Here is a 16,744-nt window from a genome sequence, read left to right on the forward strand (position 1 = left end):
AGGTACATATTTCAGGTGGTTCAAAGCATGTCTGGAAACTATTTTGCGGGGGAATTAAGTTAGATACATTGGCAAAGGAGACTGAGAAGCAATGCCCAGAGACATAGGCAAACGTCCAGGAGAAAGTGGCACAGTGAGAGTGAAAAACAGAGAAAGCCTTCCAGAAGTCACGAATGCCAACTGGGTCAAATGCTGCTGAGAGAGTAAGATGATCCTGGCCTAGATCCACTGGACTTACTGTCATAAGCGTCACAGGTGGCCAATTTGGAGGAACGGTGAGGACGAGAGCCAGACTAGAGTTGCTTGAGGAGTGAAGAGATAGAGTTGGTTTCAGTATTGAGAACTTCCTGTCTTTCGGAACTGACAATGAAATGGACTACTTAGGAGATAATGTGTTTCCAGTCAACAAAAATGCTCAAGGTGATTTTCAGTTTTTAAGGATGTTATAACATGGGTTTAAGCTCCCGTGGGGAGGTGAAAAAGGAGATGCTGTTTTTAATATCTGAATTCTTTGGAGAAATGGCCACTTTATGCAAACTAGAGAAGACTTAGGGATTATGTTTATATTCCTATACATTTCCATCAGAATTTCTTGTTCTTTAAATACTAAATTAGCAGTTACAGATTAAGATTGAGATATACAGATTCAGAGAACCTCCTGTGAGATTAAACAAACTAAACTCCTGGCTAATTAGAAGGCAAAAAGAATAAGAAATGTCTGAGAAATTATAACAGAAACATTATCCCTCAAAATTATTAGGAAAAATGAGATTTGGTTGAGAAGAGATATACTTCCAAATATAATATGGAATAATAATGCCTTTAAAGGAAATAAAAATAAGAACGAAACAGAAAGCGGAAAAAAACTTCGGCTTGAAGAAATTGACATGTCAGTAAATAAATATAGTATTTGGAGTTACAGAATTAAACATATGTCTATATAATCAAAAGATGAGTTGTAACAGCCCAAGGTGTTAAGGTCATTGAATAGCAAAGGTTTTAAGGTCATTCTGGACAACAGTACATCTCACAATAGGAGAGATCCTATTTGAAAACAAAATATTTAGAATCCCTTGTCCTAGGCTTCCCATAGCAAAGATAACACTTATTGCTAATAGGTATATGGTTACAAGATTAACTAAAAATATTTATGAATATCTACTATGTCCTTGACTTAATAGAGCCAGTGTTCTAATGCAAGAGATCAAAAACGCCAGATTATTAAGTAAAATGTATAGTATGCTAAAGAGTAATAAGCACCAAGAAGAAAAAAGTAAAACTAAATAAGATATGCAGTGTCAAGGGACAGGACCAACCATTCTCTCTTTATAAATAATTTCAGTGCCAAAAATGCCATGTATAAGGGCAGGTTGGACAGCTTTATCCAACAGTTTCTATTAGTCCTTCTGCAAACTTCCCCAATTAGAAACACAATACATTTCTTCAGATGTGCCCATTATGTAAGCCCAGCCTGATTCTCATCGTCAGTTCCATGCTTTAAACTACTTCACTACCCCTAATATCTTCCCATATAAAGAAATTTTGAAGCTGCTGATGAAGTGAGTGTGTATGAGAAGCCAAAATATAATGAAAATGTTGCTTGGTAAGCATGTTTGGAACAGAGAGGTCTGAGTGTATTAAATATTAATAAACAGCCTGAGTAGATCAGGCGAACATAACCAGATATACTCATTTCACAGTAGAAATAATCTTGTCAATGACACCATAATAAGATTAATCTTGACTTAGATTTTCCGTAACTGAGATAGTCCTCAGATGGGCACTATCGTCAATTCATTTCGAGCATTTTTTTCCATGCTTCCATCAGGCTGACCATCCCTGTTTTTGATTAACAGTTTCTTCATTTACAAACAAGTAATAACTCTACTAAAGTTATTATGATGTCTCATTGTTCCAGGACACTTGGCACAAACTGGCTGTGCTTTGCTTTTACATTTTAATGGAGGGTAAATTGTTTTCTGTTCTCTAAGTTCTTGGGGAGCTGGATGATCTTCATGTACAGACAGAAAGTTTAAGCTGATGATCTTTGGTCTCTCTGAGGTCTTTAGGAAGTTCTTCCTGTAATACCCAAAGAGTAATGCTGCAAGCTTCTGTCCCATAGATTTTGGAAGCCCATTCTTCTACCGAGTCCTCTCGAGAAGTGACTACTGTGAACTCTCAAAGTCCATGATGGTGGTCAGTTGTCACTTTAGCCTCCTAATCGGCAAAAGCATTTAACTTTGAACCCTTGTAGATTAATTTTTCGATATTTCTGCCACTTGCTGTGCCAGAAATGGCTTTACCCCAGGTATGGACACAACTAGTCTCTTAATTGCCCAAAGCATAGCTTCCACTAAGCTATCTGTAAGACCACTTTAAAGGAGGCTGGGGAATAACAAAAGTAAAATATAGAGAGTGACTTCAACTGTTGGGATGTGTCTTCTGAGTCTAGCTAGGGCAGGAGGCAATCCTCCTAGCCACCACTTCAAACCTTCCTCCCTCCTTTCCTGCCTGAAATGATTGATATGAGACTAGCTGTTTCCCCTCAGGGAGAATTACTGCAAAACAAAGAGTTTGGAGGTGGCTTTCAAATAGAAACACATGTATATTTTCCAATATCTGCCCTATTCTGTCTGAAATTACACCACACACCTGATGCCAACTCTTCAATACATTTTGTGCTATGCTAAGTCCCATAGAGTTTCTTTTTTGCAATTTTCCTCCAAGATGAGATTTTAAAAGTTCAAGTCATCAGGATTTTACCTGCTATACTTCCCTTCTGATTCCACCACATAATTCTTCAGAACTGAGGGTATTTAAATATAAATTTATTCTTCAGCCTCCAGTGGTGTCACTTTCTTACAGCTGGCAGACTGCCAGGTTACTCTGACCCTTTCTTGTTGTCAGTCTAAAAGTGGTGCGTGAAGTCTGTCCCCTACCTATGACTATCTCCATCTCTCACTCTCTAAAGATTTCAGTCCATGGCTCTAAGAATAAAGTTTGTTTAAGGGGTGTCAAAAGGTATGAGGAAAACCATAGACAGCTGAAATGTCCGTATGTTCCATGCACCACTCTCAAAAATGCATGGGTTATATGCCTGCAAGATAGAATATAATTTAATCTTTCTTTAAAAGACAAGGCAAGGAAAATATTTTAATATCATTATACTTTACTGGTGGAAAAATCATGATTCCCTGAAATGTTACATAATGTTTTGTGTAAAACGGGAAATTTACCAGAAAAGTACTATGGTAATTTGGAGGCTACATACTCATAGTTTCTTCCAATTCTAATTTGTCCTTTCCTGGTAGTCAGCAAGATCCTAATGCTTTGCTTGACTACTCAAAGAGGTGACTTCTTTTCACTAAATTAAATCAATTTCCATTTGCTCCTGGTCTAGGAAATTTTATTTTCTCTTTATTTAATTTTCAATTTGTTCTTCCCAGAGCATAAATCAATGTCTTCCTTTGATTTCATGGCAGGTATTCCTATTTCTTTTGCATTATAGTAGAGTCAGGAAAAAAATCATTATATTAAACATCATTCCAAGCTTTGAAGCTATAGTGGTGCAAAGCAATCAATATCAGGACATTTCTAACTCTTACAGAAAATACCGAAACCTTAATATACAAGTAGAAGAATACTTTAGAAGCACTAATTAGAGAACCTTGGTAGGCTTACAATTTTAGTACAATATCATAGAGAAGACATAACATAAACCAAGAAGAAAATTATTCATGTCTTAACTCTCAGAAAATCTTATGTCATAGGGATGATTTTATTAAGATTCTACTCCTCTTTGTCCTGCATAATTCTACCTGCCTTGGTTTAGATTTGGAATTGGTATTGTATTAGTTTTCTAGGGCTGCCATTACAAAGTACAAGATGGGGTGGCTTAAACAACAGAAATTTGTTTTCTCACAATTCTGGAGGCTAGAAGTCCAAAGACCAAAGTGTAACGAGGGTTGGTTTCTTCAGAGCCCTCTCTCCTCGGCTTATAGACAACCATTTTCTCCTCCCTGTGTCTTTACAAGGTGTCCTCTCTGTGTATCTGTCTCCTAATATCTTCTTATAAAGACACTAGTCATATTGGATGGGGTCCCACCCTAGAGACCTCATTTAATCTAATTTCCACTGTAAATACTCTATCTTCAAATCGAGTCACATACTGAGAGACTGGGGGTTCAAACTTCAACATATGAATTAGGGGGTGAGGGTGCAATTCAGCCCATTAACAGGTACAATGATCCCTAGAGAGCATTCTGTGTGGCCCCGCAGAGATCACAGAGACATTTTGCTAGGAAGCCAAACACTGAAATGAATTTCAGATTCATGTTTTGGACCTGATGAAAGGTAAATATATAGAAGATAGAAATGCATACTTGTAACCATATGTATCAAAACACTGGTGAATAAATGAAAACCTTAGTTTTAACCTTTTCCCATTACGTAGTATACAAGTGTTTTAACCCTCTCTCCATCCCCCTACTCTCTCAAGCACTCACACTCCCCTTTCAACATCCAGAACTATTCGCATGGGCAGTATGAACAAACAAGCCTTGATGTTTGTTCTCTTATTAGAAAGAGTGGTTAATTTTTACTAATTCAGTCAATATCCTATCATTTCCAAGTATTCTCTTATCATTAATTTATAATCTTCATGTTACATAAATAAATTTTCATTCCTCTTAAAAGTATTTACCTGATACAAAAATCATGGATTTAAAAGTACAAAATTTGTTTAAAATTATTATTTAGCTGTGAACAACAGAGCTCATCATTAAATGGGATTTTAAAGTCATAACTCATTTATACCAGTTGATACATTCATAGAGTACTTAAAAAAAAACTAGAGTAATGACTTCTTGTCAGAGTCTTGTGTCTGTGGGTATTATAAATCTGCAAGTTTAATCCAGGTGACAAGGAGTAGTGATGAGAAGGACCAAGAGGTAAGATGTTTCTTCTTGTTTTTTTTTTTAGCTGTGCGGCATGTGGGATCTTAGTTCTCTGACCAGGTATTGAACCCACACCCCTTGCACTGGAAGCACAGAGTCTCAACCACTAGACCACCAGGGAAGTCCCAAGAGGTAAGATGTTTAGACATGTACTTCAGTAGTTTCAAAACCACTTTAAAAGTCCTCTCAAACAAATTTATAAGTGCAGTTTTTAACTGAGACCCTCTTAAAGAAATAGCAGTAAAGCACTTTATATTCAATGCAGTGAAATTAGTAGAAAGTGTAACAGTATGATGAATAATTGCTAAACTCCAATCTTTTTACGTGGAAAGTACGTTACTTTTTTTTTTTAACATCTTTATTGGAGTATAATTGCTATACAATGGTGTGTTAGTTTCTGCTTTATAACAAAGTGAATCAGTTATACATATACATATGTTCCCATATCTCTTCCCTCTTGCGTCTCCCTCCCTCCCACCCTCCCTATCCCACCCCTCCAGGCGGTCACAAAGCACTGAGCTGATATCCCTGTGCTATGTGGCTGCTTCCCACTAGCTATCTACCTTACGTTTGGTAGTGTATATATGTCCATGCCTCTATCTCGCTTTGTCACAGCTCACCCTTCCCCCTCCCCATATCCTCAGGTCCGTTCTCCAGTAGGTCTGTCTTTATTCCTGTCTTACCCCTAGGTTCATGACTTTTTTTTTTCTTAAATTCCATATATATGTGTTAGCATACGATATTTGTCTTTCTCTTTCTGACTTACTTCACTCTGTATGACAGACTCTAGGTCTATCCACCTCATTACAAATAGCTCAATTTCGTTTCTTTTTAAGGCTGAGTAATATTCCATTGTATATATGTGCCACATCTTCTTTATCCATTCATCTGATAATGGGCACTTAGGTTGTTTCCATCTCCGGGCTATTGTAAATAGAGCTGCAATGAACATTTTGGTACATGACTCTCTTTGAATTATGGTTTTCTCAGGGTATATGCCCAGTAGTGGAATTGCTGGGTCATATGGTAGTTCTATTTGTAGTGTTTTAAGGAACCTCCATACTGTTCTCCATAGTGGCTGAACCAATTCACATTCCCACCAGCAGTGCAAGAGTGTTCCCTTTTCTCCACACCCTCTCCAGCATTTATTGTTTGTAGATTTTTTGATGATGGCCATTCTGACTGGTGTGAGATGATATCTCATTGTAGTTTTGATTTGCATTTCTCTAATGATTAATGATGTTGAGTATTCTTTCATGTGTTTGTTGGCAGTCTGTATATCTTCTTTGGAAAAATGTCTATTTAGGTCTTCTGCCCATTTTTGGATTGGGTTGTTTGTTTTTTTGTTATGAGCTGCTTGTAAATTTTGGAAATTAATCCTTTGTCAGTTGCTTCATTTGCAAATATTTTGTCCCATTCTGTGGGTTGTCTTTTGGTCTTGTTTATGGTTTCCTTTGCTGTGCAAAAGATTTTAAGTTTCATTAGGTCCCATTTGTTTATTTTTGTTTTTATTTCCATTTCTCTAGGAGGTGGGTCAAAAAGGATCTTGCTGTGATTTATGTCATAGAGTGTTCTGCCTATGTTTTCCTCTAAGAGTTTTATAGTTTCTGGCCTTACATTTAGGTCTTTAATCCACCTTGAGCTTATTTTTGTGTATGGTGTTAGGGAGTGATCTAATCTCATACTTTTACATGTACCTGTCCAGTTTTCCCAGCACCACTTATTGAAGAGGCTGTCCTTTCTCCAGTGTACATTCCTGCCTCCTTTATCAAAGATAAGGTGACCATATGTGTGTGGGTTTATCTCTGGGCTTTCTATCCTGTTCCATTGATCTATCTTTCTGTTTTATATGCCAGTACCATACTGTCTTGACTACTGTAGCTTTGTAGTATAGTCTGAAGTCAGGGAGCCTGATTCCTCCAGCTCCGTTTTTCGTTCTCAAGATTGCTTTGGCTATTCAGGGTCTTTTGTGTTTCCATACAAATTGTGAAATTTTTTGTTCTAGTTCTGTGAAAAATGCCAGTGGTAGTTTGATAGGAATTGCATTGAGTCTGTAGATTGCTTTGGGTAGTAGAGTCATTTTCACAATGTTGATTCTTCCAATCCAAGAACATGGTATATCTCTCCATCTATTTGTATCATCTTTAATTTCTTTCATCAGTGTCTTATAAATTTCTGCATACAGGTCTTTTGTCTCCTTAGGTAGGTTTATTCCTAGATATTTTATTCTTTTTGTTGCAATGGTAAATGGGAGTGTTTTCTTGATTTCACTTTCAGATTTTTCATCATTTGTGCATAGGAATGCAAGAGATTTCTGGGCATTAATTTTGTATCCTGCAACTTTACCAAATTCATTGATTAGCTCTAGTAGTTTTCTGGTAGCATCTTTAGGATTCTCTATGTATAGTATCATGTCATCTGCAAACAGTGACAGCTTTACTTCTTCTTTTCCAATTTGGATTGGTTTTATTTCCTTTTCTTCTCTGATTGCTGTGGCTAACACTTCCAAAACTATGTTGAATAATAATGGTGTGAGTGGACAACCTTGTCTTGTTCCTGATCTTAGTGGAAATGCTTTCAGTTTTTCACAGTTGAGAACAATGTTGGCTGTGGGTTTGTCATATATGGCCTTTATTATGTTGAAGAAAGTTCCCTCCATGTCTACTTTCTGCAGGGTTTTTATCATAAATGGGTGTTGAATTTTGTCAAAAGCTTTCTCTGCATCTATTGAGATGATCATATGGTTTTTCTCCTTCAGTTTGTTAATATGGTGTATCACATTGATAGATTTGCATATATTGAAGAATCCTTGCATTCCTGGAATAAACCCCACTTGATTGTGGTGTATGATCCTTTTAATGTGCTGTTGGATTCTGTTTGCTAGTATTTTGTTGAGGATTTTTGCATCTATGTTCATCAGTGATACTGGCCTGTAGTTTTCTTTCTTTGGGACATCCTTGTCTGGTTTTGGTATCAGGGTGATGGTGGCCTCGTAGAATGAATTTGGGAGTGTTTCTCCCTCTGCTATATTTTGGAAGAGCTTGAGAAGGATAGGTGTTAGCTCTTCTCTAAATGTTTGATAGAATTCGCCTGTGAATCTATGTGGTCCTGGGCTTTTGTTTGTTGGAAGATCTTTAATCACAGTTTCAATTTCAGTGCTTGTGATTGGTCTGTTCATATTTTCTATTTCTTCCTGATTCAGTCTTGGCAGGTTGTGCATTTCTAAGAATTTGTCCATTTCTTCCAGGTTTTCCATTTTATTGGCATAGAGTTGCTTGTAGTAATCTCTCATGATCTTTTGTATTTCTGCAGTGTCAGTTGTTACTTCTCCTTTTTCATTTCTAATTCTATTGATTTGAGTCTTCTCCGTTTTTTTCTTGATGAGTCTGGCTAATGGTTTATCTATTTTGTTTATCTTCTCAAAGAACCAGCTTTTAGTTTTATTGATCTTTGCTATTGTTTCCTTCATTTCTTTTTCATTTATTTCTGATCTGATTTTTATGATTTCTTTCCTTCTGCTAACTTTGGGGTTTTTTTGTTCTTTCTCTAATTGCTTTAGGTGCAAGGTTAGGTTGTTTATTTGAGATGTTTCGTGCTTCTTAAGGTGGGCTTGTATTGCTATAAACTTCCCTCTTAGAACTGCTTTTGCTGCATCCCATAGTTTTTGAGTCGTCGTGTCTCCATTGTCATTTGTTTCTAGGTATTTTTTAATTTCCTCTTTGATTTCTTCAGTGACCACTTTGTTATTAAGTAGTGTATTGTTTAGCCTCCATGTGTTTGTATTTTTTACAGATCTTTTCCTGTAATTGATATCTAGTCTCATGGCGTTACGGTCGGAAAAGGTACTTGATACAATTTAAATTTTCTTAAATTTACCAAGGCTTGATTTGTGACCCAAGATATGATCTCTCCTGGAGAATGTTCCATGAGCACTTGAGAAAAATGTGTATTCTGTTGTTTTTGGATGGAGTGGCCTATAAATATCAATTAAGTCCATCTTGTTTAATGTATCATTTAAAGCTTGTGTTTCCTTATTTATTTTCATTTTGGATGATCTGTCCATTGGTGAAAGTGGGGTGTTAAAGTCCCCTACTATGTATGTGTTACTGTCGATTTCCCCTTTTATGGCTGTTAGTATTTGCCTTATGTATTGAGATGCACCTATGTTGGGTGCATACATATTTACAATTGTTATATCTTCTTCTTGGATCAATCCCTTGATCATTATGTAGTGTCCTTCTTTGTCTCTTGTAATACTCTTTATTTTAAAGTCTATTTTGTCTGATATGAGAATTGTTACTCCTGCTTTCTTTTGGTTTCCATTTGCATGGAATATCTTTTTCCATCCCCTTAGTTTCAGTCCTTATGTGTCTCTAGGTCTGAAGTGGGTCTCTTGTAGACAGCATATATATGGGTCTTGTTTTTGTATCCATTCAGCCAATCTGTGTCATTTGGTGGGATCATTTACTTCATTTACATTTAAGGTAATTATCGATATGTATGTTTCTATTCCCATTTTCTTAATTGTTTTGGGTTTGTTATTATAGGTCTTTTTCTTCTTTTGTGTTTCTTGCCTAGTTACATGTTTATATAATATCAAATATCCACATGTTTAAGAAGATTCAGTGATCACTTAATTAATGCTCAATAATTTGTCACTCCAGGTTGGAACAGAGTTACTGATATTTAGCATTACACAAAAATATAGATGATTGATATTTTCACTTTTTATCAGCAAATTCAGGCACCCTTTAAACTCACTTTTGTTTAATTAATTAATTTATTTGTTTTTTTTTGCGGTTCGCGGGCCTCTCACTGTCGTGGCCTCTCCCGTTGCAGAGCACAGGCTCCGGACGCACAGGCTCAGCAGCCATGGCTCACGGACCCAGCCGCTCCACGGCATATGGGATCCTCCCGGACCGGGGCACGAACCCGTGTCCCCTGCATCGGCAGGCAGACTCTCAACCACTGCGCCACCAGGGAAGCCCTAAACTCACTTTTTATCGTTTTTTCTGCAGTTGCCCTTAATTTTCTTTGTGCTTGGTTCTATTAACTTCAGACACTTGAAGTGGAAACACAAACTCACGTCTAAGGAAATCTCCAACTTATTTGATTCTATGGTTTTACCAAAACATGAAAACCAAGGACAATTATGGCTTAATTCATTTTAGTCATGGAGGGTACTTTTTATATTGTTGCTGATACTAAAAAAGTACTGTAATAGAAAACTTGCTTGTGAAGCACGCTTCTAAGATGCCAGGATATTTTAAAAGAAGGATAATTTAAATAGAACTTTCATTCAGATGAAGGACCGTGTCAGACTTTAAAGAACAGAAAGTAAATAGAGTAAACCAAATGGTTCTAAGCTTCTAAGTTGTCACAGCTCAATTATTAGACCTACTTGAATGAAATAAACATGTCAGGTCAAGACATTTGTTTTATCCCAATTTATGTAGATGAGCACCTGGTAAACTAACAACAGCTTTACAGTGCAGATTTTTACAAATATTTCATTTAAAGGCTTTTTGAAAGTGTTATTTTTCAGTATTGTGTTAAAATCATATATATAGAATATATTTATCTTATAGAAAATGTTTCATACATAAGATATATATATATACATGAGTGTATATCTGCACATGTATGTTTAAATATAATATACATAAAATGAATATATGTTTATATATATGTGTTCATACTCCTAAGCAATTTATAGTCTAGACACTTTTAACAAACCACAAATAATAGAGCTTATATAAAATGTAAGGTACCATATAGCTTCTCCTTTTAATTGATCAGTGTTTTTTAGAAAAGTACAATATTTGCTGAAAGTGCATATTTCCTACAACCATAACAGTATCCAGAATATTGTTGTATACATATTAGATATATACAGTATATTCCTGCTTATTAAATTAATTAATTAATTAATTTATTAACATCTTTATTGGAGTATAATTGCTTTACAACAGTGTGTTAATTTCTGCTTTATAACAAAGTGAATCAGCTATACATATATCCCCATATCTCCTCCCTCTCGCATCTCCCTCCCACCCTCCCTATCCCACCCCTCTAGGTGGTCACAAAGCACCGAGCTGATCTTGTGCTATGTGGCTACTTCCCACTAGCTATCTATTTTGCATTTTGTCAGTATATATAAGTCCATGCCACTCTCTCACTTCGTCCCAGCTTACCCTCCCCCCTCCCTGTGTCCTCAAGTCCATTCTCTACGTCTGCATTCCTGTCCTGCCCCTAGGTTCTTCAGAACCTTTTTTTTTTTTTTTTTTAAGATTCCATGTATATGTGTTAGCATATGGTATTGGTTTTTCTCTTTGTGACTTGCTTCACTCTGTATGACAGACTGTAAGTCCATCCACCTCTACAAATAACTCAATTTCATTTCTTTTCATGGCAGAGTAATATTCCATTGTATATATGTGCCGTATCTTCTTTACCCATTCATCTGTCTACGGACAGTTAGGTTGCTTCCATGTCCTGGCTGTTGTAAACAGAGCGGCAATGAACATTGTGGTACATGACTCTTTTTGAATTATGGTTTTCTCAGGGTGTATGCCCAGTAGTGGGATTGCTGGGTTGTATGGTAGTTCTATTTTTAGTTTTTTAAGGACCCTCCTTACTGTTCTCCCTAGTGGCTATATCAATTTACATTCCCAGCAACAATGCAAGAGGGTTCCCTTTTCTCCACACCCTCTCCAGCATTTATTGTTTGTAGATTTTTTGATGATGGCCATTCTGACTGGTGTGAGGTGATACCGCATTGTAGTTTCGATTTGCATTTCTCTAATGATGAATGATGTTGAGCATTCTTTCATGTGTTTGTTGGCAATCTGTATATCTTCTTTGGAGAAATGTCTACTTGGGTCTTCTGCCCATTTTGGGATTGGGTTATTTGTGCTTTTGGCATTCAGCTGCATGAGCTGCTTGTAAATTTTGGAGATTAATCCTTTGTCAGTTGTTTCATTTGCAAAACAATCCTTTGTCAGTTGTTTCATTTTCATTTTCTCCCATTCTGACAATTGTGTTTTTGTCTTGTTTATGGTTTCCTTTGCTGTGCAAAAGCTTTGAAGTTTTATTAGGTCCCATTTGTTTATTTTTGTTTGTATTTTCATTAGGAGGTGGGTCAAAAAGGATCTTGCTGTGATTTATGTCATAGAGTGTTCTCTGCCTATGTTTTACTCTAAGAGTTTTATAGTGTCTGATGTTACATTTAGGTCTTTAATCCATTTTGAGTTGATTTTTCTGTATGGTGTTAGGAATTTTTCTATGTTCATTCTTTTACATGTAGCTGTTTAGTTTTCCCAGCACCACTTATTGAAGAGGCTGTCTTTTCTCCGTTGTGTATTCTTGCCTCCTTTATCCAAGATAAGGTGACCATATGTGCGTGGGTTTATATCTGGGCTTTCTATTCTGTTCCGTTGATCTATATTTCTGTTTTTGTGCCAGAACCATACTGTCTTGATTACTGTAGATTTGTAGTATAGTGTGAAGTCTGGGAGCCTGATTCCTCCAACTCCATTTTTCTTTCTTAAGATTACTTTGGCTATGTGGGGGTGGGGTCTTTTGTGTTTCCATACAAATTTAAAATTTTTTTGTCCTAGTTCTGTGAAAAATGCCATTGGTAGTTTGATAGGGATTGCATTAAATTTGTAGATTGCTTTGGGTAGTACAGTCATTTTCACAATGTTGATTCCTCTAATCCAAGAACATGGTGTATCTCTCCATCTGTTTGTATCAACTTTAATATCCTTCATCAGTGTCTTATAGTTTTCTGCATACAGGTCTTTTGTCTCCTTCGATAGGTTTATTCCTAGGTGTTTTATTCTCTTTGTTGCAATGGTAAATGGGAGTGTTTCCTTAATTTCTCTTTCACATTTTTCATCATTAGTGTATAGGAATGCAAGAGATTTCTGGGCATTAATTTTGTATCCTGCTACTTTACCAAATTCATTGATTGGCTCCAGTAGCTTTATGTTGAGTCTTTAGGATTCTCTATATATAGTATCGTCATCTGCAAACAGTAACAGCTTTACTTATTGTTTTCTGATTTGGATTCCTTTTATTTCTTGTTTTTCTCTGATTGCTGTGGCTAAAACTTCCAATGCTATGTTGAATAATGGTGGTGAGAGTGGATAACCTTGTCTTGTTCCTGATCTTAGTGGACATGCTTTCAGTTTTCACCCTGGAGAATGATGTTGGCTGTGGGTTTGTTATATATGACCTTTGTTATGTTGAGGTAAGTTCCCTCTATGCCCACTTTCTGGAGGGTTTTTGTCATAAATGGGTGTTGAATTTTGTTGAAATCTTTTTCTGCATCTATTGAGATGATCATACGGTTTTTCTCCTTCAATTTGTTAATATGGTTTATCACATTGATTGATTTGCGTATATTGAGGAATCCTTGCATTCCTGGGATAAACCCCACTTGATCATGTTGCATGATCCCTTTAACGTGCTGCTGTATTCTGTTTGCTAGTATTGTGTTGAGGATTTTTGCATCTATTTTCATCAGTGATATTGGTCTGTAGTTTTCTTTCTTTGTGACATCTTTGTCTGGTTTTGGTATCAGAGTGATGGTGGCCTTGTAGAATGAGTTTGGGAGTGTTCCTCCCTCTGCTGTATTTTGGAAGAGTTTGAGAAGGATAGGTGTTAGCTCTTCTCTAAATGTTTGACAGAATTCACCTATGAAGCCATCTGGTCCTGGGCTTTTGTTTGTTGGAAGATTTTTAATCAGAGTTTGAATTTCAGTGCTTGTGATTGGCCTGTTTATATTTTCTATTTCTTCCTGGTTCAGTCTCAGAAAGTTGTGCTTTTCTGAGAATTTGTCCATTTCTTCCAGGTTGTCCATTTTATTATATGCCTGCTTATTAAATTTAATTTGAACTCATAGCACTTATATGTTTTGTACAATGACAGAAGATACATTATTGTGTGTTGGGGGGTTTTCCTTTAAATTGTTTTGACAAAAATCCAAATCCTTGGATGAGGACCAAGAAAACAAGAAAGGCCTTTATGTTTTATTTTATGTAAATGGATTGTGCTGATTTAAGTTATTTGGGTAGTTTTTAGTAGAAATAAAGAAGACTCACTGAGGTCTATACTTTTTTTAAAGCTTTCTCATAAAAAATGTTAAAATGTAGAGTAGTATATAATTATTGAACATAATATAAAAGGCATTGTTCAAGGTATTAAAAAACAAAACAAAATTCTGAACGAAAAATCAAGCAATTATATAATGTACAATACAAAGCATTCCTTTAAAAAATAAGAGCCCTGCCATGTAACAAATGAGCTTTGATATTACTAAAAAATAGACATTTTCAGAGTCCTCTTTTACAATTGTAATTCTAATAAATGATATTCTGTTATTTTAATCTGTGTATCACATTCAAGAAACCCAGTTCAACAGTTTAACAGCTAATTTCAAAATAAAGAAAACTCTTAAATTTCTCAAGTGTACAGACCATGACAATATCAAAAGTTTCTTTGCCCATTTCCTGTTTCCCTCCAAAACCACAACTGGTTTGTGATTTTTTACCATCAATCATCTATTTATTGGCTAGAAGTACACACCATCTTTCAAGACCTGCACTGGAAAGTGAAATTCATACGCTTTTCTTCTCCCTTTCTCAGATGCATCTGTCCATCTATGCAAATGATGCTTTTGCTTTCTACCTTTACTCCTCTCTTTTTCTCTCCTCTAAATAAGGTCCAGAAATGAGATTGAAGGTGTATGGCCTGGAAAGGAGACAGGAAGGGTAATGGGGCCCAAAAATGTAGCACATGAATAGGAATCCAATGAAAATATCTGCCCTTGTTGGGAGTCCTTCTTTTAAAAAGAGAAAACAACAACAACAGCAGCAAAAAACTAAACTGGATATTTTTTTGAGAACCTGGCTTAGGAAATTCCCTATTGGCAACACCACCTGTCTTCAGATTACTCAAACTGATTAAGGAAAAGAAACAAATCAGGCCATTATTTCTTTACTATGACATATTTCTTCAGAGTCCAAGCAACAGTTTGACTTTTTGACCTGGGTGATTTACTTTGTCAGAAGACTTCTCAAAGTAAATCATGGGAGACTGGATGCATTTCAGAGTGAGGTTTTTTTTGTTTTTGTTTGTTTGTTTTTTTATCTGATGAACAACTCTGAATATCTTTTTACTGCAATTGTATTTAGCCATCATAGGTAAGGAAGAACTATGATTTTATCCTTCTGTCTCTGAAAATGTAGATTATGACTTAGGCATAATGTCTTTGCTGTAGGTGTTCTTGAATTTCTAAAATTCTCTGTTTATACTCAATATTTATTATTGATGATTATTTGAATAATTAGGATTATTGTGTTGCTACGTTATAGTTTGAAATGTCCGGTCATAGTTTAAAAACCCTCTCCTATTTTGGTTGATCATCTGAAAGATTTTGGGACATTTCTGCTGTCCAGATACACAAAAACAGGATTGTGCAACAACCAAAATTGAAACGGCGCTGCAGGTTGCGTATGAACATAAGGAATCACTTACCAGAAACTCAATATCTGAATTCTGACTGCTGGTTAAAATTAACTTACATGCACTTAACCAGTCCAAATTTTAATATTATTTCTTAAGAAGGAGAATCAAGAAGGCTATGCTGTGAGAAACATTACTTTTTAAAATAAGATATTTTAAAAAACCTTTTTAAAATAAAGGAAAATAGTAGTTTATGGTTCCGTTGACTCCAGAATCGGACTGGGTAAATGGTCCCTTTCAACCAGATACATCCACGTATGCCGAAGCTGCCTGTAAGATAATAGAGAAGATACCTAAATGGAGAAAGAGACTGATGTAATTCAGAGTTTGGCTTCTATTGCAAGTGGTGATAATCAAATGATACTTATAATTGTTTAACAGTCTTATGTACTTAGAAGAAATATTTGCTACAGTTTAAAGAGATAAAAACGTTGCTCAGAATTTCAGTTCTTCTCTTTTGCACTCCATCTTTCTGTGAATTCCCTATCTCAATCTCCTAAGTCAGAGAAGAAGTTTTAGTAGGTCTTTACATTTGTCCACTTAATCTAATATCAGAATGAATAGAGAATAACATTTATTCCAAAATGGATGGGGATAAAGAAAAAACAAAAAGAGTAACTTGATCTGGTAATATAACATGTGTATTCTTTCTTCTCAATTAAAGACAAATGTTGGGCTGGAAATTAAGAAGCCACATATTATGGGTGAATGCGATGCTTAGATAAATTATTCTGATTTAATTTTTACCTCCCTCCTCTTTTATGAAGTGAATAAATTATTCAGACCAGCATACAAGGAGACAAACATAACAAAACAGACCTACGCTGTTTTGGATGCTGTGTGTTTCTAGAGTGTTAAAGATGGTTCACGGCAAAGTGAGAGTTGAGGTTATTGAAAGAAGTTATATTCCATACATAATATATGACATAATGTGGGTAGGAAGTGACATTCGGGGCTACCTGTGATAAAAATGGGACTTCCTGGTCATGGTCTGTTCTTGGCAAGAGAACCGGAAGTTCATTATCAGGCACTGTTTTCCATTTCAGTAAAAATTTCAGATTCATTTAGAACAAGTTCAATTGGAGTCCCCATTTTTAATAGCAGTGAAGTACTGAGTCTGTAGAGCAAGAAATGACCTAGGATACTCTTCTAAATATTGGTGATTCCATATTAAGGAGAACAATAATTAAAGTCTGATATATGAAATACAAGTTTTCCTTGAATATTGTTCTTACTGTGTTAATAGCCATGATACTGTT

The 16,744-nt window shown here is 35.8% G+C and overlaps 1 long non-coding RNA gene across 1 annotated transcript in view; it reads left to right on the top strand.

Annotated features, from left to right (window-relative positions):
- The first annotated feature begins 4,991 nt into the window (after positions 1-4,991).
- LOC125965686 (uncharacterized) overlaps positions 4,992-16,744 on the top strand; it is a 66,621-nt gene continuing 54,868 nt past the window's right edge. The window contains exon 1 of the long non-coding RNA XR_007479918.1: positions 4,992-5,087. This is a non-coding gene — a long non-coding RNA (uncharacterized LOC125965686). The remainder of the gene's footprint in view (positions 5,088-16,744) is intronic.

This window comes from Orcinus orca, chromosome 10 (assembly GCF_937001465.1).
Source record: "Orcinus orca chromosome 10, mOrcOrc1.1, whole genome shotgun sequence".
In the NCBI taxonomy this organism is placed as follows: domain Eukaryota; kingdom Metazoa; phylum Chordata; class Mammalia; order Artiodactyla; family Delphinidae; genus Orcinus; species Orcinus orca.